Below are 26,935 nucleotides of genomic sequence, written 5' to 3'. Positions count from 1 at the left end.
TTTGTTCTTTATGCAATGCGACATTTAATAGCTTGTAAATCCATTAAACCTAACTGCCTAATTAATAGAATACCTACAAATGTGCTTGTAAAGATTTGGACAGAAAGACCTGGCCCCTTCCCTCAAACCACTTACCAGAGGATAACTAACATGTTCACATAGTGACAGCAATTCAGCAATTAGGTTGAAAATTCCAATTGTTTTTCACCCAAAATCTCTGTAGTTGTTGATATCCTTAAAAAGGATCAATCCTTGAGAAGTTAGAATAAAGTCAGGTTTTGCTTTGAAACTTTTTATATAAATATTGTATGTAATAATCTTCCATGGTTCTTTAAATTCTCAACTGTTCATTTAGACTGCAAAATTCATTTCTCATCTAATGATACATTTTTAATTTATTTACAGTGATCATACTTACAGAGGGCTCTTTTCCTCATGGCTGGAGGGATTTTGCATATTTTAACACCAGTTAAGTCCACATCTAAAAAAAAACAAAATAAAATAATAAGCATTGTTAATTAATATTTTTATTCATCATAAATCATAACCAATGAACAGGCACCATGCTCAGGTTAACCATAAATTTAACTTTTGATTACTAGCTCTCACATTAAAGTTTACTGAAAATAGAGAAAGAGTATGATCCTCTGCTGGACCTCACCAAGAAAATAGTCATAGTAATAGTAGAGCAGGAGCACAGAGAAATAAACTTATGCTGAAAAGGATTGACTTCAGGTCAGCATTCAGTGAGTTGGTTTAGTAGCTGTAAGAAACATATGTTAACACGTTTGCTGAAAGGCTTGGTGTTATTAAGAAGGAATGTGTGTCATGTGACAGAATTTGTAATTATACTTGCTATTCTATAGTTAAACTTCTAAAATTTTGCTCACTGGAGGAGTTATGGCCACCACTGTCAGGAGAAAAGATCTTGTGTTAAAATACAGAAGTTCAAAAGATCAGGATAAAGGCCTGTTTCTCCACTGGGTGAAATTATTACACAAGACAGGCTCCTACAAACAGCCAGCAATAAGGCTGGTACAGGAAAAGTGAATTATTTTAAAATCTATTAGGTTGACCAATGGTTTGTTATTTACTAGTGGTACCATGTCATTCAAGTACATTGACATTAGAAGGGTATGCATATAAAGATCTCCCACGTCAATAAAAGAGAAAGGGAAGTCTAGTCTTAGATTTTTTTTGTTGTTGTTGTTTAATCCTCAGCCCTACCAATTACCCAAGACTGCTTAAGAACATAGGTATCAGCTCTTATCACTTACAGAAAGAGTTTTATCTTGCCTAAACTGCAGGTATCCCATCTCAACTCACTGCTCAGGTTGTCTATATAGTTAATGATGAGACACAGGCACTTCCAGAGAATGAATCACCATTTTCCAAGGTAAGAAGGATGAATCACCCCATGAAGATACCTCTCTCTCTCTAATTACAGAAAGGATTTAGATGAATAGCTTAGGTGTGATGCTGCATCTGGGCAAACTGGATCACTCCCACAGTTGTGCTAACTCAAGCAGGAATGATTTTCTTTTGTTCCCTGCACAGCCTGACAGGCCCAGGCAACTGGTGGTCTTCTCACTCTCTTGAACTACAATCATTTCAATAATTACAACTTCACAATCTCATTTTGGATAAAAATCATCAGAGGTGGAATTTCTACCAAATTAAAGGTAGCACTAACGCACCAGATAAGACTCCTCAGATGGCCCCCAAAGACTGGTACCACTCCTGCAACCCACAGTCCTAAAGGCTGATGTAATTCATGGCCAGGCAAATCCTTTCCTGAAGATGGCATGATGCATCTATGCACAGCCTTTGGCTTTGCCTTTACTAATACTGCACAGTAGACTTTTTGTGTGTTTGGGGTTGTTTTTTGGGTTTTGTTTTGGTTTGTTTGGTTCGTTGGTTTTTTACACTCATTACACAACTGTAAGAAACTGGGTTTTTTTCCAGTTCTCACATCAACCATCAGGAGAAAGAGGCTACTCCAATTACTCTCTTCATGTAGATTCATCAGTAATAGAGAAAGGGAGAGTGTGACAGATTTAATGCTTTAAAAGATGGGGATACAATCCTACTAAAAGTGTGCCGTCATCTCCAAGAAGGATTGAAAACTAGTTGTGGGATACTTAATGAACTGGTTGTATTTACCCCTTTCGGACTACTCAACCTGGTTCAATGTCCCAGTCTCTCAGTGACCAGAATCTTGATTACCAAGGACAAAAAAGTTTGTCCTAACGAGCCTTCCTGTCATTCTCTGAAGACCTCCTGAGGATTCTGGCAAGTGGGTAACCTCAGCAAGAACAGGGAAAAGTCTTCTACAAGAAAATGAAATTAACTACCACAAGAAACAATGAATGCATTTGTGCAGCACAGAAATGCCCAAATGCCACCTTGCAGTGATACTTCAATAAAAGGCCATTTCAGTAGCAGAAAGAAGCTTTCTCTCTCTTTGCTTTCCTCTCAACCCTCTCTCCACTTACTTACAAACAAATCTGTAAGTCACAAACTTTTCTCTTGATCCCTCCTTGTTATGAACTTCAGAAAATTCAATCAATCTAAAAACCTAATTTTATATCTTTAATATATATGAGTACTTTTCATAGAAATACTCAATTTAGGCCATTTAGTTCTTAGTGCAAATTATGACTATTCACCTATATTCACAACTGAAATACAATCATCATTGCTCTTAATGAAATACCATTTTAATTTTCCTTGTCATCACGACACTTCTATTTCTTCAGTACTCCTGTGAGCATAAAGGCATGCACATCTATAGGTGGAAGTGATCATTTGTAGCACATCTGCTAACTAAAAAGGAAAAAGCACAGCTCTGATTCACTTTGCAGTGCAGCTTTTATCAAGTTGAGTACAGCACAATGCTAAGGAAAATGATGGGTCTTGCTACAGAGCAGTTTGAAATCCAGTCACAGAATCATAGAAAGGTATGGGTTGGAAGGAACTTCCAAAAGTCATCTAGTTCAAACCCCCTTGCAGTAAGCATGGGCCTCAACTAGATCAAGCTGCCCAGAGCCCCGTCAACCTTCACCTTGAATATCTCCAGGGATGGGGTCCCAAACACCTGCCTGGGCAACCTGTTCCAGTGTTCCACTACCCTCACAGTAAAGAATTTGTTCCTAACATCCAATCTAAATCTATTCTTCCCTATTTGAAGCCATTGCCCCTTATCTTATCACTACTGGCCTTTGTAAACAGTCTCTCTCCATCCTTCTATTAGGCCCCCTTCAGGTACTGGAAGGTTATTATTAGGTCTCCCTGAAGCCTTCTCTTCTCCAGGCTGAACAACCCCAGCTCCTGTCTTCATAACAGAGATGCCCCAACCCCTGATCATTTTTGTGGCCTTTCTCTGGACCCACTCCATGTATAGAGGGCTCCAGACCCAGATCCACTACTCCTGGGGAGGTCTCACCCAAGCAGAGTAATGTGGCAGAATCACCTCTCTTGATCTTCTGGCCACTTATCTTTTGATGCAGCCCGGGATGTGATTTGCCCTCCGGGCAAAGTGCACACTGCTTGCTCATGTCCAATTTGTCCATCAGCACCCCCAAGTCCTTTTCCACAGGGCTGCTTTCTATCACCTCATCCCCTACTCTGTATTGATAGTGAGGATTATTCCAGCCCAGTTGCAGAACCCTGCACTTACTCTTATTGAGCCTTGTGAGGTTCAACACCTCTCCAGCTTGTCCAGGTCCCTCTGGGTGACATCCCATCCCTCTAGCATATCAACAGCACCACTCAGCTTGGTGTCATCTGCAAACTTGGTGCATTCAATCTCACTGTGTATGTCATTGATACAAATATTACACAGTACAGGTCCCAGTACAGACCCCTGAGGGACACCGCTTGTCACTGCTCTCCATATAGACTTTGAGCCACTGAGCAACACCCTCTGGATGTGACCATCCAGCCAATTCCTTATCCACTGAACAGTCCACCCATCAAATCTGTATCTCTCCAACTCGGCAAGCAGGCTGGTGTGGGGGACCATGTCAAGGGCCTTGCAGAAGTCCACATAGATCACATCCATAGGTCATCCCTTGTCCACTGACACAGTCACTTTATCACAGAAAGTCACAAGGTAGGTCAGGCAGGATTTGCCCCTAGTAAAGCCATGCTGACTATCTTGAATCATCTCCCTGTCCAATCCTCTCACCCTCTTCAACTGTTTACCAACAAAAGCTGAAACAGCTTACAAATGATCTTCACCCTAAAGAAATCTTTACACTCTTTCCAAGATACATACTGGGTACATTGTGGTGAAGTTTTCTGTGGAAGGGATGACTTCTTACCTCATGACCCAGGGTTCTCACACTACCTATACAGACATGGGAAAGTGCCATAAGAATAGGGAGTATATTGTCTATTGAGGAGCTTGGACTGGAAATATATTTCTGAATTTGATGGTCCTTTGGATGTCATCCTAAAGCCTGCCTCTTCTAAAGCAGTCTTTGCTTTAACTGGAAAAAAATAATAGAGCTTAAAGTCCCATTCTGAGCTCCTCATGCTGCAGGAAAGTGATGGGTAGGGGAACAACCTCAACACTTTATGGTCTGAAATGGAGATGAACCAGATATACCTTAACACTTGCTAAAGATTTTTTTAATTGCTTTTGATTACAAGCAGATGGCATACAGGCAACAAGGGGGGACCAAAGAAGAAAGAAAGGAATAAAATCACTGAAACTTGATCTGTAATGAGAAGTGTAGGAGCTGGAGATTGGTCTCTTCTCCCAGGCAACCAGCACCAGAGCAAGAGGACACAGTCTCAGGCTGCAGCAGGGGAGGTTTAGGCTGGAGGTTAGGAAGAAGTTCTACACAGAGAGAGTGATTGCCCATTGGAATGGGCTGCCCAGGGAGGTGGTGGAGTCACCATCACTGGAGGTGTTCAGGAGGACACTTGATGGGGTGCTTGGTGCCATGGTTTAGTTGATTAAGTGGGTTGGACACAATGATCTTGAAGGTCTCTTCCAATCTGGTCTATTCTATTCTATTCACCAAGCCTGGATTACAACAAAAAGTCTAGGATTTATATGCATATAATACCAATCCACTTCATGGACTAACATAGCTCTAATTAAAGCTAGTGTATTCTGGTCAAAGTAACCCAGGAGTCACAGGCTATTGTTAGCACTGTCCTCTATGTGACTGTTGGGATCTCACATTCTGCTCTGAAATTACTGAGCTTCATCTGTGCAATGGGACCATGCTCCAGGGATGTGGTCTAAACATCAGTTTATTTTCCTGACAGTTTGTTTTCCCTCATGGAACAAATGCTCTGTTATGTCATAGGCACACATTAAAAATATCCCAAGCACTCTTAATTTTTACATGACATTGCTCTGACTTGCTGCTACTCCTACACTTACCATTTAAAATGTTTATGCAAATCAAAAATACATAGCAGCATCAGAGGACAAATCAGAAACATGTGAATTCTAACATACATGTTTTCATTAAGATGTAATAAATTGATTCAGGAAATGAAACAGTGTATTTAGAACATTTAAAATAAATGTTAGTGTGGGAGTACTATTTCACAACAGGATTTAGGCAGCATAGTAAAACTGCAGTCTTACGCTACTAATACCAATCTGCCAATGCATATTTATCCATCAACATTTGTTTTGTGCTCCTGAACTGTGTTTTCTGCATGTATTTCTGATCCATATTTTTTTTTTTCCTTACAAAGCGCATGCCTTGACTATGTCTAAAGGCCATGATACTGGCTATCTTTTCAAATGGAATAATTCTTTCTTGCTTCCAGATATCTGATTCTTTTGTGCTGCTTTCATTTCTTCTTCCTGGAAAATTATTTTTTTACCCTGATTTTTCTAAATCAATGGGATAGATGGCTGCTGTGGACCAGGATGGTGACTGCAAGGCTCTCTCCTGGATTCCTTTCCGGAGTCATGTAGTCAAGCACTGGGATGCTGGCAGTTTGGAAACAGAAGCATCCAACTTCACACAGGCCAACAACAGTCTATGCTTCCAATCACTGCTCCCACTTCAATACCGCAGCTGGGACAGCTGCCACATGCCAACCCTACCCTCTGGGTAAACAGTAAAATCACCCTGTAAAATAGAACAGGGGATATGTACTGTTTCAGTGTCTTGCCAGTTTCTGAAAATATTTTCCTTGACAATCTATTTAGACAGCATGCAGACCCCACTTGGCTGGCCCTGGCAAAGACTTCAAAGTAGTCCAAAAACCCTGTCCAGGCTCCGATGATCTGGGCTAAAGACTCCAAAAGCTTGGGTTGCTTTCTTGTCCAAGTTGTGAGGACAAACTATGGAATTTCACACATTGTTCTCCACTAACCACGTAAAGGCAAGTGTGAGCTGAAGTGACAGCCAAAAGGGAGTAGGGCTGATAGGTTTGAGGAAGAAAGGATTGCTGAGTTGCTTCTCAAGAAGTGCTAGGTCTGAAGATGAAACAGCAAAAGATACTGCTCATCACCTGTCAGCCATTAGCTAAATCTCAAGACAGTAAAAGAAGAAATAAACCTATTTCTGAGTGGGCCTTGAGCAAGATGCAGCCTTTATATACTCAATAATATTTATACATTCAGAAATTATTCAGGAGCAGAAGCACAGGGAAGAAGCAAGAGAAGACTCAGGGATAACTAAAGGAACTGCGTTATCTATCCTGCGTTTGGATTGCCCAATGCAGCAAGCACACTCTGGGATGGTGGATGCTAGTTCCACCCTGTGCCCCATACCTCACATGCACATGCACCCATAAGCACACACAGGTACTCCCTGCACTTCACAATGCAGTTACAGCAGCTGTATTCTGACCAAGGCAAACAAGAAGGGAAAGTGGGAAATGAAGTGACAGGATCTAATTTGTCTGACTTTTACTACTATAGGCAAGAGACTGCTGCAGACATCTCTCTTTCAGAATAGAGACTCAACATTTCATCTCCCAACAAAACCACAAAACTTTAAAAAGTACTTGTGCAGCTGCAGTATGAACTGTGCAACACTTTATTGTGCTATAACCCCATCTTTCTCTTTCATCTACTAAGAGACTAAAGGTAATAAATGTTTCAGTCCAAAATTCAGAGAAAAATTATGATCATGTCTATGGTTTCCTGGAGTCCAGGGCTTTTAAAAAAACTTTTGAATATTCTAACCACAATCCACTGATTTGTTTTCAGCAACTACTACTTCTCAATCATTAGAACTGAAGCACCTCTCCTACAAGGACAGGCTAAGGGAGCTAAGTCTGTTCAGTCTGGAGAAGGCTCCAGGGAGACCTTACAGCAGTCTTCCAGTACCTGAACAAGGCCTACAAGATGGCTGAAGATGGACCATCTATGAGGGCCCATGGTGATAGGACAAGGGGCAATGATTTTAAACTAGAGTAGATTAGTTTTAAACTAGGTTTTAAACCAGGTTTAGATTAGACCTTAGGAAGAAGTTCTTAACTATGAGGGTGGTGAGACATTGTAAGGGGTTGCCCAGGTTAAGTTGTGAAAGCTTCATTCCTGGAAGTGTTTAAGAGGCTGGATAAGGCTTTGAGCAACCTTGTCTAGTGGGAGATGTCCCTGCCCATGTCAGCTGGTTGGAATTAGATGATCTTTAAGGCCCCTTTGAAGTTGAACCATTCTATGAAATAGCTTAGTGGACTTCAAAAGTTTATTTAAAACAACAACACAAACCAAAAAAACCAAACCAAAACCCCTGTAGCAGGGATGGTAGCAACAATCACAAAAAGATAAAAATGCTGTGCAAGGTCAATGCACATATAATAGTGCTGAGTTCCTTGCATCACCCAGTGCTCAAAAAGAAGAACTTAAGTGTCAGATTTTTGACAGTTGACTTATAAAACTGGGATGTTACTACAGGCCAAGTATATCTGAATCTTACATTTTTTTAAAGCACATTTTGCATGGATACAGAAAAGCCTGCAAATGTGAACAATGCATCCCAAATGACTTTAAGTTCACAACTCACTCACTCTCACAAGTGATGTATTTGATTCTGGTTTTGAAAGCTGAAGGTAAACAACGGTGATGCCAACTTCTGCTAATTCCTAGTGCCTCCCACCACATCTTATCAGAAATTCATAAGCATGCTGCCTACTTCAGTACTCAAAATTCCAAAGCAAGGCATCAGAGATAATGTTTCTGCCCACAGATACCTGTTGTGCTTTTCTGGCCGAGATGAGAATATGTATCTACATCTCAGCCACTCAAGTTTAAAGTTCACCATCTCATCAAAGCCACTTTAAGCAACTGAGATACTGAACCACATCTCAGTGTGGGCACATGTTCCTACATCTGCTGTCTCTTCTAGAGAGGCAGTACCTTCTGGCAAAAGAGTGGGACCAAACCTGCCCAGTAACTGCAACACCATGATTTTTTTTCCAACTTCCCAGATGTCTGTGGCTAATTTGTTTTACTTTTATTTATTTTTGCATGGCTGCATGATCATTTTACAACTCTAACACCATATAGTGTAAAAGAATACAGGCCCAGTATTACAGCAGAAGTCTTGAGAAGTGGAGACAGGGTGGAGAGGAACACAAGCATGGGATAAAAAGAGATGACGTATAGACTTGAAAAAATTTGTGGCTATAGATAGCTCACCCATGGTCACTTGAACTGCAGACATGAGGCTGGACATTGCATATGTATGCAAGGTGCCACACGTAGTAAATTTGGACGTAATATGGAACTGCAGACCCAGAAAGAGCCAAGTTTAAAAGCTTGTTAGCAAACATAAAAGTTTACCCCAAGTAGACCTTAGACTTAATCAACAAGAATATCATATTCCTCCTGTCAGCATCTTCACCAGTCCTTTAGATGCTGAAATACTTCCACAACCAGAATGAAACCACCTTAGGATCCAGTGGAGTAAGGGAAAAGTGAGTATTACAGCAAGATAAAAAGGTAGATGATTTGTGTGATAGTGATTTTAACTGTATTGTTATTTACTGACATTTCACCTTGTAGACAAGCAGTCTTTATTTTAATCTAATTATAAGATCTGAACAAGTAATGATTCCTGGATTGGACCATAAATACTTCAACAATAATAACAACTTTAATATTTTTTAATATTAAGAATATTTTAATATTTGCATATAAAAAAGATTTTGAGTGTAGTAACACAGATGTGGAATTCACTGTTTACTTGTACCAGCAGTGTTTTAAGAGTGTTTTGAACAATGAGGAACATAAATCTTTGTGTTTCCAGCTCTTTAACATCATGCAGACTTCATCTCTATAGCTTCATTTTAAGTTTTACTAGACTAAAGATGCAATTATGAGAGCTAGATGTAACATTTCCAGGATAGTTTGTGATCACTGGGATAACATCTATGCTCTAAGCACAATCTATTTGCTTCCACTGAAAACACAAAATGATCGCCTGCCCCCAGTGACTAAAAATAAGATCTTTATTCTACATCTTAAAGCACAATGACAATCTTCAAAAAAGGAAAAATAACAAACAGTAGTTCACAGTGGCTGCTTTGCCTCCCACCACCCATAAAAATCACAGTTGGTGCCTTGGCTCAAACAGGTTTAGCTTCTGAGGTCAGGCTTTGCTCATTTAGCACTAGCAGTCTTCAATGAAATCTAAGGTACCTGTCTCTATTAACAAGCATGTTTATTTAAATGGAGCCTGGCTCTCTAACTGACATAGTAATAATGAATATGAGAATGCCAGCTGAATAAGAAAAAACAAAACAAAACAACAACCAACGAACCAACAAAAACAAACCAGCATCTCAAGGAGGAGGTCTCCAAGTTTATGGAAAAAACCTCCCAACCAAAGTGGTAGAAACCCAACTATGGGTTTCCAGAAGACTCCACCAAACCTGTAGGCTCATATAGCTGGAGTTCCCACCACTCAACCATTTTTCTCCACACCTCAACTTTTAATGTTTGCTTGGGACAGCACCAAAAATCATGTTATCACAAATCACAGCAGATTTGCCTAAAGGAAGTTACCAACATGAATATGTAGAACCACAGTGAAAATACCTCCTTTCAGAAACATGAGATCAATGTTCAAATGTCCCACTGAAAAGTAGCTTGGTGTCAACAGCTGTACAGCACTTTTTAATTATTTTTCTTTGCTCATGTCAACATTGGCAAAGTCAACAATAACATACAATTTCAGGCAGCCTGTTTTTAAAATGCTTTAAAGGACTCAACTCTTACAAGGACCTGAGACACAATACACCTTTTCAGACTACCTCATCTTTGTGTTCAAGGCATTTCTGGGATTAAAGTCTAGTAGGATCTGCCCTTTTGCTTCCAATGTGTGAATTATACAACAATCTTAAACACAAGTATTTCTGAATTGACATATTTTTGTTTCAATGCAAAATCAGCATAAGCGCATTTGAAGAAGAAATTAATATTCTGTCATGCTTGCCTACAACCCCTCAAAATACTTTGCCACATTTTAGATTTTATATCATATGATTTATCCAAACAGAAAACACACAATTAGAAGTATCATGACAGAAAGATTCAAATAAGTTGGACAGCCTTTTCTCTTGTACTGTATACTGTTCAGCACATACAGTTCAGTGATCCTATTTAACTGTACAAAAATACTTCATTTTTTATTACTGTTTAAAAATCTATGGGTGCAAGGCATGAGGACGGTGTTCAACCTGACTAAACATCATGCTATGAAAAGGTTAAGCAAGCTGTATGGTGTTTGGATGGGATTAATTTCATTCTACTGTACTGAAGTTAAAATAGGCAATGGAGTAGAGAGGGATAGGAACCATCAAAAGGTAATTCCTCCTGACTTTCAAACAGCTATCTTAAACTACAAAAAAAGGATTAAACTTGCATACCATCATCTGAGGTTTAATAGTGATTGACAACAGTTCTTGTGACCAGGGAATTATTTCAAACATGAGATGTTTGTCTTGTTTATCTCTTTATTTGCACTTATTTCATCCACTCCCCTGACAGAAACTGTGATGGGAAGGAAAAGTTCGCTAGAAATGCCTCTATTTCTTTTTCCTCCTCAAAATAAATGAGATGCCTTTTCCTGAAACTTAGAAGTCCCTCAGATCTGTTCATCTTTTCTCTTCCAGAAAATTTTTGAAGTGCTGTTCTTCCCATTTTCCTGTGCATCCTTAGAAGTGGTAGCCCATACAGGCCTGACATGCTCCAAGTGTTGTCTCTCAGGAAGAGGCTTAGACAGATTTTCAAATTAAAACCCCAGATAACTAGCCAGATCATCATGACTTGGTGATAAACACTGATACTAACACTGATACAGAACACTGATACTAAATCTAAAGGAGTTGACCATGACTCTAACAAACAATAAACCTGCAAAAGCGCTCATGCATTTTCACATTTATCTTCATCTCCTTCATTCCTCTCTCCTTGATATCCATCCTCTCAGACTGTCACTCAAAGCACCATGTTTCCAGCAGAACACTCCTCTTCCAAACTATTGACAATTCAGTCCATAAATATTGTTTTTTCATCAGTGTGGCAATTTTCCATGTAAGGACTGTGAGATCATTACACACTTGTTTTTTACCACAGAACAATAACAACTTAGTACCACAATATCATGATTACTTAGGAAGCTGAAGGGAAAAAAAAAAAAAAAAAAAAAAAGAGAGAAGCCATACTATTCTTCTTCTGATATTTTTTTAGGCCCTTAAAAACCTCAGAAACACAGGCTAATAATAATAAACAAATAACGATAAAACTAAACATAGTGATGCCAGAAGTACATTAGAAAGATTTCTTGATGTGGCATTTTCTTCCTGTTATTTTACAGATAATACTGCTAAAGAATGCCCTGATGAAAGTCTTAATAGCTGATAAAGCTACTCAGAGCAACTCAGGATTTGCAACAGAGAGGAAAGCTTATTACTCACCTTTGCTCAAAAAATTCAGCTTTTTGAATGTGGTGTTGGGACAAACCAGCATCTAGGTAAATGGGAGGTCTTCAACATACAGAACTAACGTAAGCATTTGTCAAACTAAGGAGATATCTGGGGCAAAGGCTGTCACTGTCTGCAAGTACTGTACCCATCATTTGTCACTACAGGCACATCAGGGATCTTCCAATGACAATTTTCACTTCAGAGCAAGCTTTTCTCTCACTGCTCATGAGTTTGCTGCGGAACACTCTGCTTCTAAATATATCTTTGTCGCAGGCTAAACTTAAGACACCTTTGTGCAGCTCTACAAATTTACTTGATGCCTGGATTTATCACACATCTCTCTCTGTACAGTGCAAAGAAACAGCACAGCAATACAGTAAACAGCAAGTATCACACTGCATAGGAGTGACTGCTAAACTGCCTAAATCCAACCACTGCCCTTCATAAATCTTTAAGTTCTTCTTTAAACATATGTCAAGCATTCTCCTACGGACTACTGTCATATATTATGAAACAATCACTAAACATTTTCACATTGGTTAAATATTTTATCCTTATGTTAGGTACACGTGCAAACTCCAATCGCTATAAAAAAGTGCCCTATATTCAGTCTGCACTTCTAAATCATATGTCTGAACATTACTATTTCCGTATCATAATCTTCCTACAATACACACTGTCACATGTAGACTTTCATTAGTCCTATGACGGTCTAGAAGCATCCTGCTTGTTAGCTTTCACCTACCTGATATCATTCATATTCCCCATGAACCCCAGCAGCATATGTGCAGCAATTGCATTTCCTATTTTGCTAGTCTTCCTGACATATCCACCACAGCTGTTTTCCTCTTGAAACAACATTCCTTTGATCATACCTGCAGTTTTTATCTGCATCTGTTTTGAAGAGCTGAAGTTTCTTGCATATTGCAAAAAGTGGTGCATTCCTGAGCAGGTCCCAGCCCAGATGTATTCAGCTCAGTTGCCCTTCTACACAACAGAACATTTTTCTGGATCCCATCCACCACTTTCATGATGGTGTCAAATTGACAGACTAGAGACAAACTTTAACCTACTTACCCTCACATAAGCCTTTCTCCTTCGAAGTACTTTATTGCTGAACTCCCTGTGCATAGAAAAGTTGTTGCATTTCTTCCTAAGCTAAAGCTGTGTTACCATCCAATTTCAGGCATTCAGCACAGGTGCTAATGTCAGGTGCCTAGGCTCTGCTAACAGTCAAGAGATAAAGGCAGGAGTCGCATATCTAATTAAAAATCTGCTCCTTTCCACTGATTATATAAGATCTTAGATTGCTAATTTTGATACCAAGGTTAAACTCAATAATTGAATTCTTGTCAGTGTACATGCTTTGCTGTATTCAATTCCATCCCTTTAGTATTAACTACTTATACGACTAATTAGTCATTCCACCTAAAACTGTGCACTGAAAATTAAGGTCTTCCTCTTATCAGCAAGTTTCAACAGCCTGCTTTCAATACAACTTACAACAAAATCAACTCAAGCAAAAAAAAAAAAGGCCTCGGGGAAACTAACAAATCAATTCCCACAGAATAGTTAATCTCATACATCTACCTCCTATTGTTTCTTTTTGTGCAAGTTCTTTGTATGAGTTTGCAGTTTTTACACTAACCCAATCTTCCTCCATCTTGAACAGCAATTTTGATGTGGCACTATTTTAAATGGTTCAGTAAAATCCAGAGAGACCAGACCTAGCACATCTTTTTCTTTTTTGGAAAAATCTGCTTTCTTATTTTAAAAAGTTACTAGGTCAGTCTGACATGACCTATCTTAGCAAAATAGATCATATTTCATCCTCCTTGTATTGAACTCCCATGTCTTTAATTATTCATTCCTTCAAAATATATTCTAAGGTCAGATTAACAAGTCTGAAGTTGCCTAGTTCACACTTTTCAATTCCTTAGGGATATATAAAAAACATTCAATAGTATCAAGTAATAAAAATCCTCTAAAAAAAAATATCTTAGTAATGGACCTATATTTTAATTACACATTTTTTAAAAGTACCTTTAAGAAATTCTCAGTTCAGGAATTTTCAGTACAGTAACTTAAAGTCACTCTTGGCAGCCAAAAAAAGTCTAATTGCTTTTGAAATTTGAGAGATGCAAAACTTTAATGCTTCCTCCATGATTACAAAAAGCTATGTGAAATTGTAAAACACTCCTGAGACTCCATAATCACAAAATATATAGCGAAGCATAGCTAGAGCCCTGGTTTAACTTGACATGGGAAATTCCAGTGCAAATCTGAGAAACTTCTGGGATGTCTGTTACACAAGCCTCTTTTTAGATCTGCATAGTACCTTAGGTTTCCACCATACAGTACAATTTCTCATAGTCACAAACTGTTGAATATGTTCACACAGACTTTCCAATACTTTCAACCATGCTACATCAGAAGTTTTTGTACTGAGTCATGATTTTCTTGACAAAATTTAAAGGCTTTTAAAAAGGATAAATACACTATCCTGTTCAAGAACACTGTTTGTTATAATGCAAAAACCTTTTTCTTCCCCTTTCCTTGTTGTTTTAGCACTTTTGTAGCAATATCACCTTGCCATATATATGCAAAAATACGGAGTAGCTTGTACAGTGAGGGCCATATTTGAAAAACACTTAATTTGGACAAGTTGTGCATCCTAGTGCTTTAAAAGTAGGTTTGTAGTGGTTCACACAATGTTCAAAAAGGTAGGCAGTTAAAATTCATTCTGAATATCACAGCTAAAAACTTCTATTTCATCTCTGCCATTAACATTTATGGGGCACCTCAATAAACTATAGTTCAGCAAGGCAACTCAGCTTAGGGGCAACAAAGGAGCACAAGCATAACTATAAGCTTCAGTTCTACTGAAATGAGCAGAAAAGTTAAGATTTCTCCTGATGTAGAATTTAAGAGTGATCTGACTATCTTGGGAGGTCTCAGATCACTGACAACTGCTCCTGACTTCACCAAGGGCTGCAGGTGCACAGTGTCTACAAAGGGGTTCTTTTTTGAGATGTTCAAGTTCAAGATATGTATTTGAAAATTTGACCTTTTGTATTTGAAAAATTAAAGCCCTGCCCTCCAAAAAGTTATGGGAAATCATGTGCTAAAGCTGAAAATAACTAAGAGCCTTTCCTGGTATTTATTCTACAGAGACTAGTATGCTAACAATGCCCCAGTCTGAGGCATAGAACCATAGAATTGCTAGGGTTGGAAGGGACCTCAAGGATCATCTAGTTCCAACCCTCCTGCCATGGGCAGGGACCCCTCAAACTAGATCAGGCTGCTCAGAGCCACATCCACCCTGGAGAGCCACATCCAGCTTGGCATATACTACTGTTGTAGATTTTTGTCTTATTACAGTGTTTCAAGCTATTGCATTCTACCTAGCCTTGTAGATAAAAACAATCAAAAAGCAGCCTGCTGTACTAATAACAATCACGTCTCCTATAGAAGCATGTGCTTTAGTGGGGCACATTTTCTGGAAGTGTCACACAGAGAACTGACTGAAGAGAAAACATGCACCAAAATACCAAGCAAACAGGCAAATGTAAGTGGATGGCATGCCATTCCTTTTTTCTGTCTCTCTCCTTCCATCTCCCTTTTCCTTCCTTCTCCTTTCTCCTTCCTTCCTCCCTATTTTCTCTCCAGACCGAATCTAACACAAAGCTCCAAACAAGAGGTAGGATCTGTCTATATGGAGTAGATTGTACAGTGAGGGCCATATTTGAGAAACACTTAATTTGGATATGGTGTCCTGTCCCACTCCAGGGGAGCCCCAAATGCTCATCTTTTCCTCTATTGTTATAGCATTCTTTGAAAATGTGGAGACAGAACCCACAGAGGAGATGACACAGCTGTCCTGGGGAAGCTATTTGGTTTTTTTTTCAGCATGAAGCAGCACTGAACTGGGTGGAGATGAAGTGTTGCCCCAGGCTTATCTTTTCTAATGCAGAAAATTATTAACAGAAGAAAGAAAGAAAGATTATATGACTATTACTGCAATTCCTTTTAAGTCACTGCAAAGCCAGCTACAGGGGCTGGCAATGGTAATACATTGATGGTAAATTCATCTCCCCCTTCTTGGGATGGAGAAAGATCTGTAAGTGCATACCTCATTCTCAGGTTCCCTGAATGGTTCCAGATGGTGAAAGGAAAAAAATACACATAAGCCCCTTGGGCAATTAAATAACCATGGTATCAGCTGCTTGATTTAATTGCAGATGCAGACACCACCATGTCAGCACACCTCTCTTTTCAGTAATTTAGCCTCAGTCTGCATTAAGACATAGGTCTGATACTTGAAAAGCAATGCTGCATGAGAAAGTGCATTTGCCGACTGTCTGCTCGATCCAACAAACAAGTTTTTTGTCTCTTAGCAGGAATTGGGGAAGCCACTACTGTTTACCACCACCTCTAATACTAATTTTTTGCTAAACTTTGTCAGAGGGTATTAAGAACACTACGTCAGATGAGAAGACTGAGGATTCCCTTTCAATTTCTGCACAATTAGCCATGTGAGCAGTATATTTGACCATGAGCAGTATATTTGACCATGAGCACCACATTTCAACTCTCACAGTCTCCTGTCCCCACATCAGAAAAAACTTCTGCTCCACAGAACACCCATTTGACTGGAGTCTGTTTCATACTGCCATGTGGTTAGCACTATATCCCACACATCACCAGCATGTGCATTGTAATCATGCTCACTCTCTGAAATCCCAAAAGCCAGGTGCAGCTCATCAGCCTTACACAGGGTCCACCAATAACTAATCTGGCCAACAGGAAGCAAGAAGAGTCCTATTACTGAACTTTGTTGGGAAACAAGTGGGTAGGTCCTCTATGAAGACTCTTCTGTTAACAGAAACCCCATCAGAGCACAGTTTCACCTTTCAGAACCTAGTAATCAGTAGTTTCATGGATGAACTAATTACACTCCTACTAGCTAATGACCTACCTGATTATCTGTGGAAAGTGTACCTGCTAGTAACAGAAAACTTCCGACCACAGTACAAAATAAAGGCTAAGTACGCCACTGATACTAGAACACAGGATCTTGTCAGCATTTTATTTCTGAGGCTGAAGTTCCTTCTGTTTTGTCTGCCTCTAATTTATTTATTCTTTGATCCTTTGCACTCAGTGTCCACAGATCATCACACTTTATAGTAGCAATCACTAAAATTACCTTACTCCATTTTTTACAGACAAAATTCGACATGTGTATCCAATTATTTTTTAATAAAGCCTGAAAGAGGCTAAAAAGGACAAACTGTTTCTAACTGAATGGATACAAATAAATAGGCTGGAATCAGGGATAAATAAGCCAGCACAGGGGAAAAAAATTTTGAAGGAAAGCAGTAATACAACCACCATTAGAAAAAAACAATCACTAAACATTTGTAAAAAATTCACAGAATGTTAGGGCTTGGAAGGGACCATGAAAGATCATCTAGTCCAACCCCCAGTCAGAGCAGCATCACCTACACCAGATCACATAGGAACACATCCAGGCAGGTTCCAGTGTTCCATTACCCTCACAGTAAAAAAAAAATAAAAAATATTTCCTCATGTTTCCATGGAACTTGCTACGCCTCAACTTCCACCCATTGCCCCTTGTCCTGTCATTGGGCACCACTAAAGAGCCTGGGTCCATCCTCTTGGCACTCACCCTTTACATATTTATAAGTATGCCTTCTCTTCTTCAAGCTAGAGACCCAGCTCCCTCAGTCTCTCCTTGTAAGGAAGATGTTCCGCTCCCTTTAGCATTTTTGTGAATTCGAAGCAGTTCCCTGTCCTTCTTGCACTGAGGGGCCCAGAACTGGATGCAATATTCCAGATGCTGCTTCACCAGGGCAGAGCAGAGGGAGAGGAGAACCTCTCTTGACCTAGTAGCCACACCCCTGCTAATACAACACAGCATACCATTGGCTTTCTTGGCCCCAAGAGTACATTGCTGGCTCACAGTCATCCTTCCATCCACCAGGACCCCCAGGTCCTTTTCCCTTTTGCTGCTCTCCAACAGGTCAGTCCCCAACCTATACTGATATCACAGTATCACCAAGGTTGGAAGAGACCTCAAAGATCATCGAGTCCAACCTGTCACCACAGACCTCATGACTAGACCATGGCACCAAGTGCCACGTCCAGTACCCTCTTGAACACCTCCAGGGACGGTGACTCCACCACCTCCCTGGGCAGCACATTCCAATGACGAATGATTCTCTCCATGAAGAACTTTCTCCTCACCTCAAGCCTAAACTTCCTCTGGCACAGCTTGAGACTGTGTCCCCTTGTTCTGGTGCTGGTTGCCTGGGAGAAGAGGCCAACCCCTTCCTGGATACAACCACCTTTCAGGTAGTTGTAGAGGGCAATGAGGTCACCCCTGAGCCTCTTCTTCTCCAGGCTAAACAATCCCAGCTCCCTCAGCCTCTCCTCATAGGGCTTGTGTTCAAGGCCTCTCACCAGCCTTGTTGCCCTTCTCTGGACACATTCAAGTGTCTCAATGTCCTTCTTAAACTGAGGGGCCCAGAACTGGACACAGGACTCAAGGTGTGGCCTAACCAATGCAGAGTACAGGGGCAGAATGACTTCCCTGCTCCTGCTGGCCACACTTTTCCTAATGCAGGCCAGGATGCCATTGGCCTTCTTGGCTACCTGGGCACACTGCTGGCTCATGTTTAGGCAGCTGTCAATCAGCACTGCCAGGTCCCTCTACCTGCAGTTATTCTTTCCCAGGTGCGAGACTCTACACTTGCCCTCACTGAATTTCATTACATTTCTCCCTGCCCAGCTCTCCAGCCTAAATCTTGCTTCCAGTGTGTCAGCCACCCCACCCAGTTTTGTGTCATCAGTAAACTTGCTAACAGTGTGCCCTCATCCAGGCTGTTGATAAACATATTGAACAGTATTGGTCCCAGTTCTGACCCCTGAAGAACTCCACTAGATACAAGCCTCCAACTAGACTCCATCCCATCGACCACAATTCTGACTTCTTTCCTTCAGCCAGTTCTCAACCTCACTATCTGATCATCCAGACCACACTTGCTCAGTTTAGCTGCAAGGACGCTGTAGGAGACAGTGTCAAATGCTTTACTGAAATCAAGATAAACCACATCCACTGCCCTACCATCAGTGTTAACATTTTATAACATACACCCTTCACCATTTGAAACAGAATCTGGTCTGTGGGTCAGTTTTGAGGAAACAGAAGATTAAAGACAAAAAGAAATTTCAGAATCAGGTACTGTTACTGTACCATCACATATTTAGGAACTGGGATATATACCTCCCTTCTATGGTACTAATGAAAAGACAATGTATTTAACTAAAACAGTAGTAAGCCTGTAAAAGACTCAATGCAGTTACAGCATAAGAAGCGCAACAAAGTAGCTACTTCATATTACCAGCAACAACTGAGCTTTCCCAGCACAGCTTTTCAATTCTGCTACCTTGTCCTGCCTACTCATTCCAGCTGTAGTGTTGGGGTCATTGTATGGCACTACAACTACTTCTCCAAGAGGATGCCCCATGAAAAAGAAATTCTAACAATTGAACTCAGACCCACTAATCAATTTTTACTTCCTGTAGGTCCAGACTGAATTCAGATGCCACTGGCAGGGAGATTCAAGAGCATTACTCCTGCTGCCAACACCTACAGCTCTTTGGTTATGACAAGGAACATGCTTGTCCTTACCAACCTTACTCACCACACCTAAGCAACAGGCATCTTCAAGAACTACAGTCAAGATATTTCCTAGCATGTTTTATGTTCTAAATAGTCCCTTTTCCAAGAGAGAACCTGTTCCTCAGCAGGAACTAGTGGGATCTGACTTTATGGCACAATTCAGGATGGAAAAAATAATCTAGCTTTCTGCTCCAAGCAGGATCTCCTCTCAGCTCAGACAAGGCTGCTCAGGGCTTTATCCAACTGGGTCTTAGAAACCTTCAAGGATGGAAACTATTCCACTTGTCTTGGCAAACTCTTCCAGTGCTGGACTACCTGTTGTTAGAGGTGCCACTGGAACCAGTGGTACAGTTATTTCATGCTTCAAAAAGCATTACAGAAGGAAAACAATAATTTATAAGCAAGCGCTTACACTGCACATCTGATGCACTACACAAATTGGTCTTTCAGTTTCACACCTTTATCTGTCTGTTTACACTCAGAATTATAGAATAAACACATTTCCTGTGTCCCTGGGAGTTAGTAAATATGTTTCTGGATCAAAAAGCTTTTCAACTAGTATGCTTTCCAAGCCAAGAACAAGTAAGATTTTTAAACTTAAATATTTGCCAGTTTGCCACAACAGCACGTTAGACATCTTTGACCATACTGCTACAAAACTGTGGCAAGGAAAGTTTACTATGGGGAGAAGATACTCCACTAGTAAAATATAAGGATGGGGCAAATATATAAACATATACAGTAGGATTAAGAAAGGTAAAATTCTAATTAACAGAAAAATATTCTGATCAGTTTAAGTAGTTTTACAACTTAAAACATTAAATTCAGTAGAGATTTATACATAAAACAATGTTCGTTCAAATTTGTGATGCAGTAATTTAGATGCAATTTATCAGTTTACAGTGCTGTTTGTAAACATTAAGGAAATCAAAGCTACCATAGAAAAAGTAAAAGAAAGTTAAAAAGCACCAAGACAAAATGACACACTACAGACTAACAAGAAGAACTTCCACTATAAATTGGGGTTTATCAGTTGATAAACAAGAAGGAAGACCTCAGTGTCAGCCAATACAGCAGTCACAAAAAGGCCAGGTAAGTTTGTAACAGCCAGTTACTACAAAAAGCAGCAGAGACTTGAGTCAGGAACACTGGCTGCAAGTTAAATGCTGTCCACCTGGGTCTGTAATGGATGTAAAGTCTTTGGAGGACAAGGAAGAGTCAGTCTCCACAGAGCAGTCTTGAAAAGAGTTATATTTGGCAATATAGAGGCTGAGATGAGTTAAAATTTGCTCTCCAGAAATACATGACAAGGGAGGTGAAAAAGGCATTAAGATAAACATGATGATAACAAAATAACTAACCTAACTGGAGGAAAAAAGAAAGCTCATTCAGCCATGGAAAAATATGGTTTCCATATAAAAAGAACATTATGTCACTGTTAATAGACTCAACAATGCAGAAAACTCCCTCCCATCCCACACGACCATGTTGTCATCAGCAAAGCTAAAATTTCTTGCGTAATTATAAATCCTTTCACAGGCGTGGCTTATAAGGCAGATGAAGTTTTCTTCTCTTTTCGTTGTCCAAGGTGAAGGTAAAACAAACTTGAGGTTCACTTCTAAGACTGTCAGTTCAAATGAGAAAATACAAAGTATTTTACTTAGACTGGTATTTGTAAGAGTTCCAAAATAAGGACAGAGATGCCTGACACGTGGAACTCTTTTCAGGATTAAATGTGATATGCAATAGCTTTTAACAAAGTCTTTTTGTTGTTTGTTTGTTTTTTTTTTTTAAAGAAATTCAGTGCAGGACACAAAGTTTCAATTTGGTATCCATTATAACTTCAAATGTATTTATTTATTATATCTATTTTTATTTCTTTTTCCGTTCTAGAAGCAGAGCACGTACTATGAAAGCTTGTAGATAACATGAAAGCTACTCACACAGCCAGTCACAGTCACAAGATCAAGGGTTGATACAATGGACCTGCTACATTATAACCCTGTAGTACATATACTGTAACACCATTCACCTTCAGGACTTTTAACATAAATACTTAAAGCTGGTGTGTTAAAAGGAAGAAATTAAAATGGCAGAGATGAAAAAGGAATCTAAAAATCTTACTTACAATACTATGAAAAAAATTACTAGTTCTGTGGCCACAGGCAAATTTCTTTCATCTCTGTGGCTGACCTCATATAGCTGTAAAAGAGGCAATGAGAACTACTAACTACATCAAGATTCTCTGCTGGCAAGTTATCTGTGTACCTTGCTCACTACCATCAGTCACACTCATTTTGCAAAGCAGTGCTGGAAATCACGCATTCTGGAGTGACGTGTTTTAAAACCGCCTCAGTTTTTCGAAAAATATTGCAACTTCTGTAAAGAAAGCAAGTCCTACCATCTCCTGGTAGAATAGAATAGAATAGAATAGAAAATAGAAAATAGAAAATAGAAAATAGAAAATAGACCAGACCGGAAGAGACCTTCAAGATCATCATGGCCAACCTGTTATCCAACATCGCCTAATCAACTAAACCATGGCACCAATGTAGTGAAGGATGCTTATGATCAGGATTGTGCCCCAAACATTTGGGTAGGATATATTTATCTGTGTGTTAACCCTCCTTTGTTCCCCCTCCTTTCTGGAGGCAGCAGGGGGGATCCTGGTGCCACTGGGTCCAGGTAAACAGCCTACCTGGGCATGGTCTCACCCCTGCGGTACAAGAGGCAGGCTATATGTTTGTTTCCCTGGGTATAGCATATACTCAGGCCATATTTGGTAGATGCCAGTTCATTGGTTAATGTTTGTGTTAGCAACAGATGCTTATTGGACCAGTATTCACTGGGGCAAATGGTAAATAGGGGTCGTTTGGTAAATGAGCCCCCCCACCTCGGTGTTGGAGCCTGTGTGTGCGTGCGTGCCAGCCAGTGCTTCGGGAGGCCTCGTGGTCCTTTTGCCACCGTCACCCAGCTGTGTGCGGTGCTGTGGACAGCACTCCGTGGGATCAACCGCTGCATGATCCATCGCTGTAGGAGAAAACCTGGTAGCCCGTGTGAACCAGCGTTGCTGACCTGCCACAGCCCCCCTCCGAGCGAGGAACCTTATGTATCCTGGGAGAGAACAGCAGAGCCACGCGGTGCTGCCACGCGGCCGGCGCCATTTCCTGTCTCCTTATTACGGCACATCCGTGCCACGTTGTCTGGATTATAAACATTATTAAGGAAAGACTCCACAAAGTTCTCAGCTTGTGAGTAAGCCAAGCCCTTCTTTACAGAGCTTCAGTTAGGATAGCGTTTATATTGCTGCGGGTGGAGGGTTGCCGGTCGCTGACCAACCCCTCCCCCGCCACTCTCTGACTCAGTTTTGATTATAAGTTCTGTGAATCATTTGATTTAAGTGCCCATACATAACATTCTGTAAAGATAGTTTCACTAACCGAATATTGATACCTGTGAAGGGTGACTGTAAATACCCCGTTACGAAGTTTGTACATATATATAAATAAACTTACCTTTTCATTGATGGATCTGCCGTGCATTTCTGAGGGCATATCCACTACAACCAAGCACCCCATCAAGTCTCCTCCTGAACACCTCCAATGATGGTGACTCCACCACCTTCCCAGGCAGCCCATTCCAATGGGCAATCACTCTCACTATGTAGAATTTGCTCCTAACCTCCAGCCTAAACACAGCCTGAGACTGTGTCCTCTTGTTCTGGTCTGGGAGAAGAGACCAACCTCCACCTGTACACGACCTCCCTTCAGGTAGTTGTAGAGAGCAATGAGGTCACCCCTGAGCCTCCTCTTCTCCAGGCTAAGCAACCCCAGCTCCCTCAGCCTCTCCTCATAGGGCTTGAGCTGCAAACCCCTCAACAGCTATGTTGCCCTTCTCTGGACACATTTCAGCAACTCAACATCTTTCCTAAACTGAGGAGCCCAGAACTGGACACAGCACTCAGAGTGTGGCCTAACCAGTGCTGAGTACTGGGGTAGAATGTACTTATTTACTATGAAGACATTGTTTTCTTGGGTCCCAGAAATACAAATCTGACAGGAATGGGAGGAGGTGGAGGGTGGGGGGAAGTACAAATTGTATAGAAGCATAGAAGGTGGAAAAGCTGCAGGGAAGCTGGGATAGATGTCATACCTACCAAAAAACCACCACCAAACAAAAAAACCCATACACCCACAAACTCTCCCTCCCCCCAAAAAAAAAACCAAACCCAAAATATGGATATCAGCGATGGAGATAGGAATCAATACAGCTGACCAATGTGATCGAGTATTGTTCCTTTATTGTTCCAGTGTTGCAGGCCGATGGTGCAGGCCTGAGGTGCAGGCCTATGGAGCAGGCCTGTAGTGCAAGTATAGCACTGTAAAGTGTAGAAGAAACAGGAGACAGGAAAGGCAGAAGTGCGCAGCAAGGCAACTGCTACAACTTATATAAACTCGGAGTGCCCTGTTGGCACAGCTCCATTGGTTCCCTCTGAGTGACCACACATTGCACTATTACAGATTATTGGTCCAACTACTAATGACACAATGAGGTTGTTGATACAGGTGCATGTCCTGTTGTCCCAAGATAACTGTCCATGTTTATAGCTACCAGTGTCTTGTTTTAGTTACATGCTGCAGGCACAGCACTGTTTTGCTCCACTGCTAGCTGGCTCTGCATTTATGCTGAGCATGGCCTACCAGCATGTCAGGCTCTAGGCCTGCACTGCCAGATTGCTCACACTGCTTGTCGCTGGCATTGCCACACCAAAACACTGCTAAATACTACCCTCTCTGTAAACTACCACAGCCCTCCCAAATACCTCCTTTCTTTCTCTTAGAAGTCTTTTACAGGTTTGCAAATGTTAGTGACAAGTAAACTCTGTGCTAGGAAGGGATGACCCTTTCCATTTATTCTGGATGTCTTATCCACAAAGGAAGGTGTATCAAATCTTCATAAAAAGTGAGTGAAGTTACTAGAATTTTTGCCTCCTACTTATCACAAATATCACATCACCTAAGCAGATAGTCACTGATATCTTTTCTGCTTTCCATTTGTTTTTCTGATAAATTTTATATAAAATTGGATTTAAAGAGATTCACAGTTTTTAGACAGACAATTGTTATGTGTGCCAAATTGTTTCCAGACTCAGTAGCATCTTACCGGTGACTTCTTTTCCATTAAATTAAAGGCAACATATAGCAATAAATGTGACAAATTAAGGCTGTGGCATGGGAGAGAATTGTGAGTGAATTTCACTCTAATCCATGCAGCCCTGACTTTGTGCACTTTAACAAAATAAACCTCTTGAGCACCTTTTGCAATGGTCCAGAGAACACAGGTCTGGATTCTCAGAGGATGAATGAAACACTATCAAACTCAATTCCTTTCAATTCATCTCCCATTTCATACTTTATAATATTGCCTGCACCTTTAGTGGCTACTTCCATTCACCATGCATTTTAGTGGAAGTGCTATAAACTATACAAACTGTTGGTGATCATTGAGAAAAGATGGGAAAGCCCTGTAAAACCTCATAGGATCCTCTATAGGGTTGAACTGGGCAGGAGTTAATTCTCCTCACAGCATCTTTCTAGTGCTGTGTTTTTTCTGCAGCAGTAGCTGGTAACACAGCAGTGTTTTGGCTACGGCTGAATGTCCTTTCAACATTTCCCTGCCCCAATAGTACATTGAGGGGTGGGCAAAATCTTGTGAGGGGACACAGCTGAGCCAGCTGACTCAGACTGGCCAAAGAGGTATTCCATACCATATGACATCAGCTCAGGTATAAGAATGAAGTGAAAGAAGGAAGTGTGGGGATTCGTCCATGGTGTTTATCCTCCCAAGGAATCACCAAGCTTAGAGAGCCCTGCTACCCGAGACTGACCACCGTCCTGCTGATGGGAAGTAGAGACTAACATCTCTCTCTCTCTGCTTCTTTTTTTGCTTCTGCGCAGTCTATTGCTGTTTGCTTATTAGTGTTGTTAAAATCGCTCCTATCCTATTCCTGGTTTCTGTTATATTTTCTTTCCCTTCTTCCCCTGTTCACTTAAGAGGGGGAGTGATAGAGCAGCTTTGGTGGGCATCTGGCCTCCAGGCCAGAGCCAAACCACCACAGATACCACGTTGCTTCAAGACCAACTTAGGACTAAAATTTCATTTAATTTTCTTCTGTCCTGTAAGAAGCAATATCTAGTGCCAGGGAAAAGCAAGTTATATGACAGTAAGAATGCTTCCTCAAAGTGCATTATAAATTCTAGAAATGGTGAGTCTGCAAACATAAGCTCTCACAGCTTACTTTCTCATATAAGATCCTACGTGATTTCTCTGGAATTCAAAAATTTGAGATCAAACTTGCCCTAGTTTCCTTCTATTCCCCAGCTGAACTGCTGCGAATGGAGGGCAGCCAAGAAGAATCTCCTCTAATTCCCCATTAGTCTTTGTTTCCCAAGTCCACTTCTGGTCTAGTTTGCAAGTTGCCTCACTACATACATACTGGAAAAAGAACACTGTTCTACGCAACTTTTCAGTGTGAAAACACTGCCCTGGAAAAGTATTAGTGGCTTTAATATCATGTTCTCACCAATGAGCCTACAAAGCTATGGGACAATAATTAGAAATCTTTCTTATGTAAGGAAAAAGGTTGCATTCTTCCTATTATTCACTACCTCCTGTTTACCAGAATAGAATCAAAAGTCATGCACTGATCTCAGGAGCAAAGAATAATTTAATGAACTTTTCCCAGTCATCAACATTTGAAAGCATTTATAACAGAAAAACCTCATTCTAGCCAGCTCAGCTGCATGCGTTTTTATGTCATGTATTCAAAGCCACAATACTAACATCTAGTGAGAGCAAATATACTGGATGATTGCACTGTTTTTCATACAAACATATAACAGCTCTGACTTGAAAGTTTTTGTGAAACAAGAGAAGACACTGACAGTATGGTTTGGTTTTTGGTTGTTGTTTTTTGGGTTTTTTTCCCACAGTTTTCCCTGTGCATTAAAATAATCAACATTTTACTACGTTGGTCCATACATCCCCAGAAGAGGCTCTCCCAATTGCTCAACCGAAAAAACATTAATGCCAGGGAAAAAAATAAATCATTTGCTTTGAAGTCAGACCATTAGTGTCTATTTCTGAAATAAGATAGAAGTAGTCACCGTATCACAGTACATTAGAGATTGGAAGGGACCTCCAGAGATCATCGGCCCCCCTGACAAAGCAGGATCATCTAGGGTAGTCTGCACAGGAATGCATCCAGACGGGTTTTGAATGTGTCCAGAGGAGACTCCACAACCTCTCTGG

The 26,935-nt window shown here is 40.5% G+C and overlaps 1 protein-coding gene across 9 annotated transcripts in view; it reads right to left on the bottom strand.

The window, feature by feature from the left end:
• Nucleotides 1-26,935, bottom strand: part of INPP4A (inositol polyphosphate-4-phosphatase type I A) — a 148,180-nt gene that overhangs the window by 77,837 nt on the left and 43,408 nt on the right. For all 9 annotated transcript variants that reach the window (XM_068138995.1, XM_068139011.1, XM_068139003.1 and 6 more), the window contains one exon: nucleotides 419-481. The gene's annotated coding sequence lies outside the window, so the exon portion shown is untranslated. The remainder of the gene's footprint in view (nucleotides 1-418; nucleotides 482-26,935) is intronic.

The sequence above is a fragment of the Melanerpes formicivorus genome, unplaced genomic scaffold (assembly GCF_026170545.1).
Source record: "Melanerpes formicivorus ecotype bairdi unplaced genomic scaffold, bMelFor1.0.p_v2 SCAF_1, whole genome shotgun sequence".
Taxonomy (NCBI): domain Eukaryota; kingdom Metazoa; phylum Chordata; class Aves; order Piciformes; family Picidae; genus Melanerpes; species Melanerpes formicivorus.
This window is presented reverse-complemented; position numbering and strand designations above follow the sequence as displayed.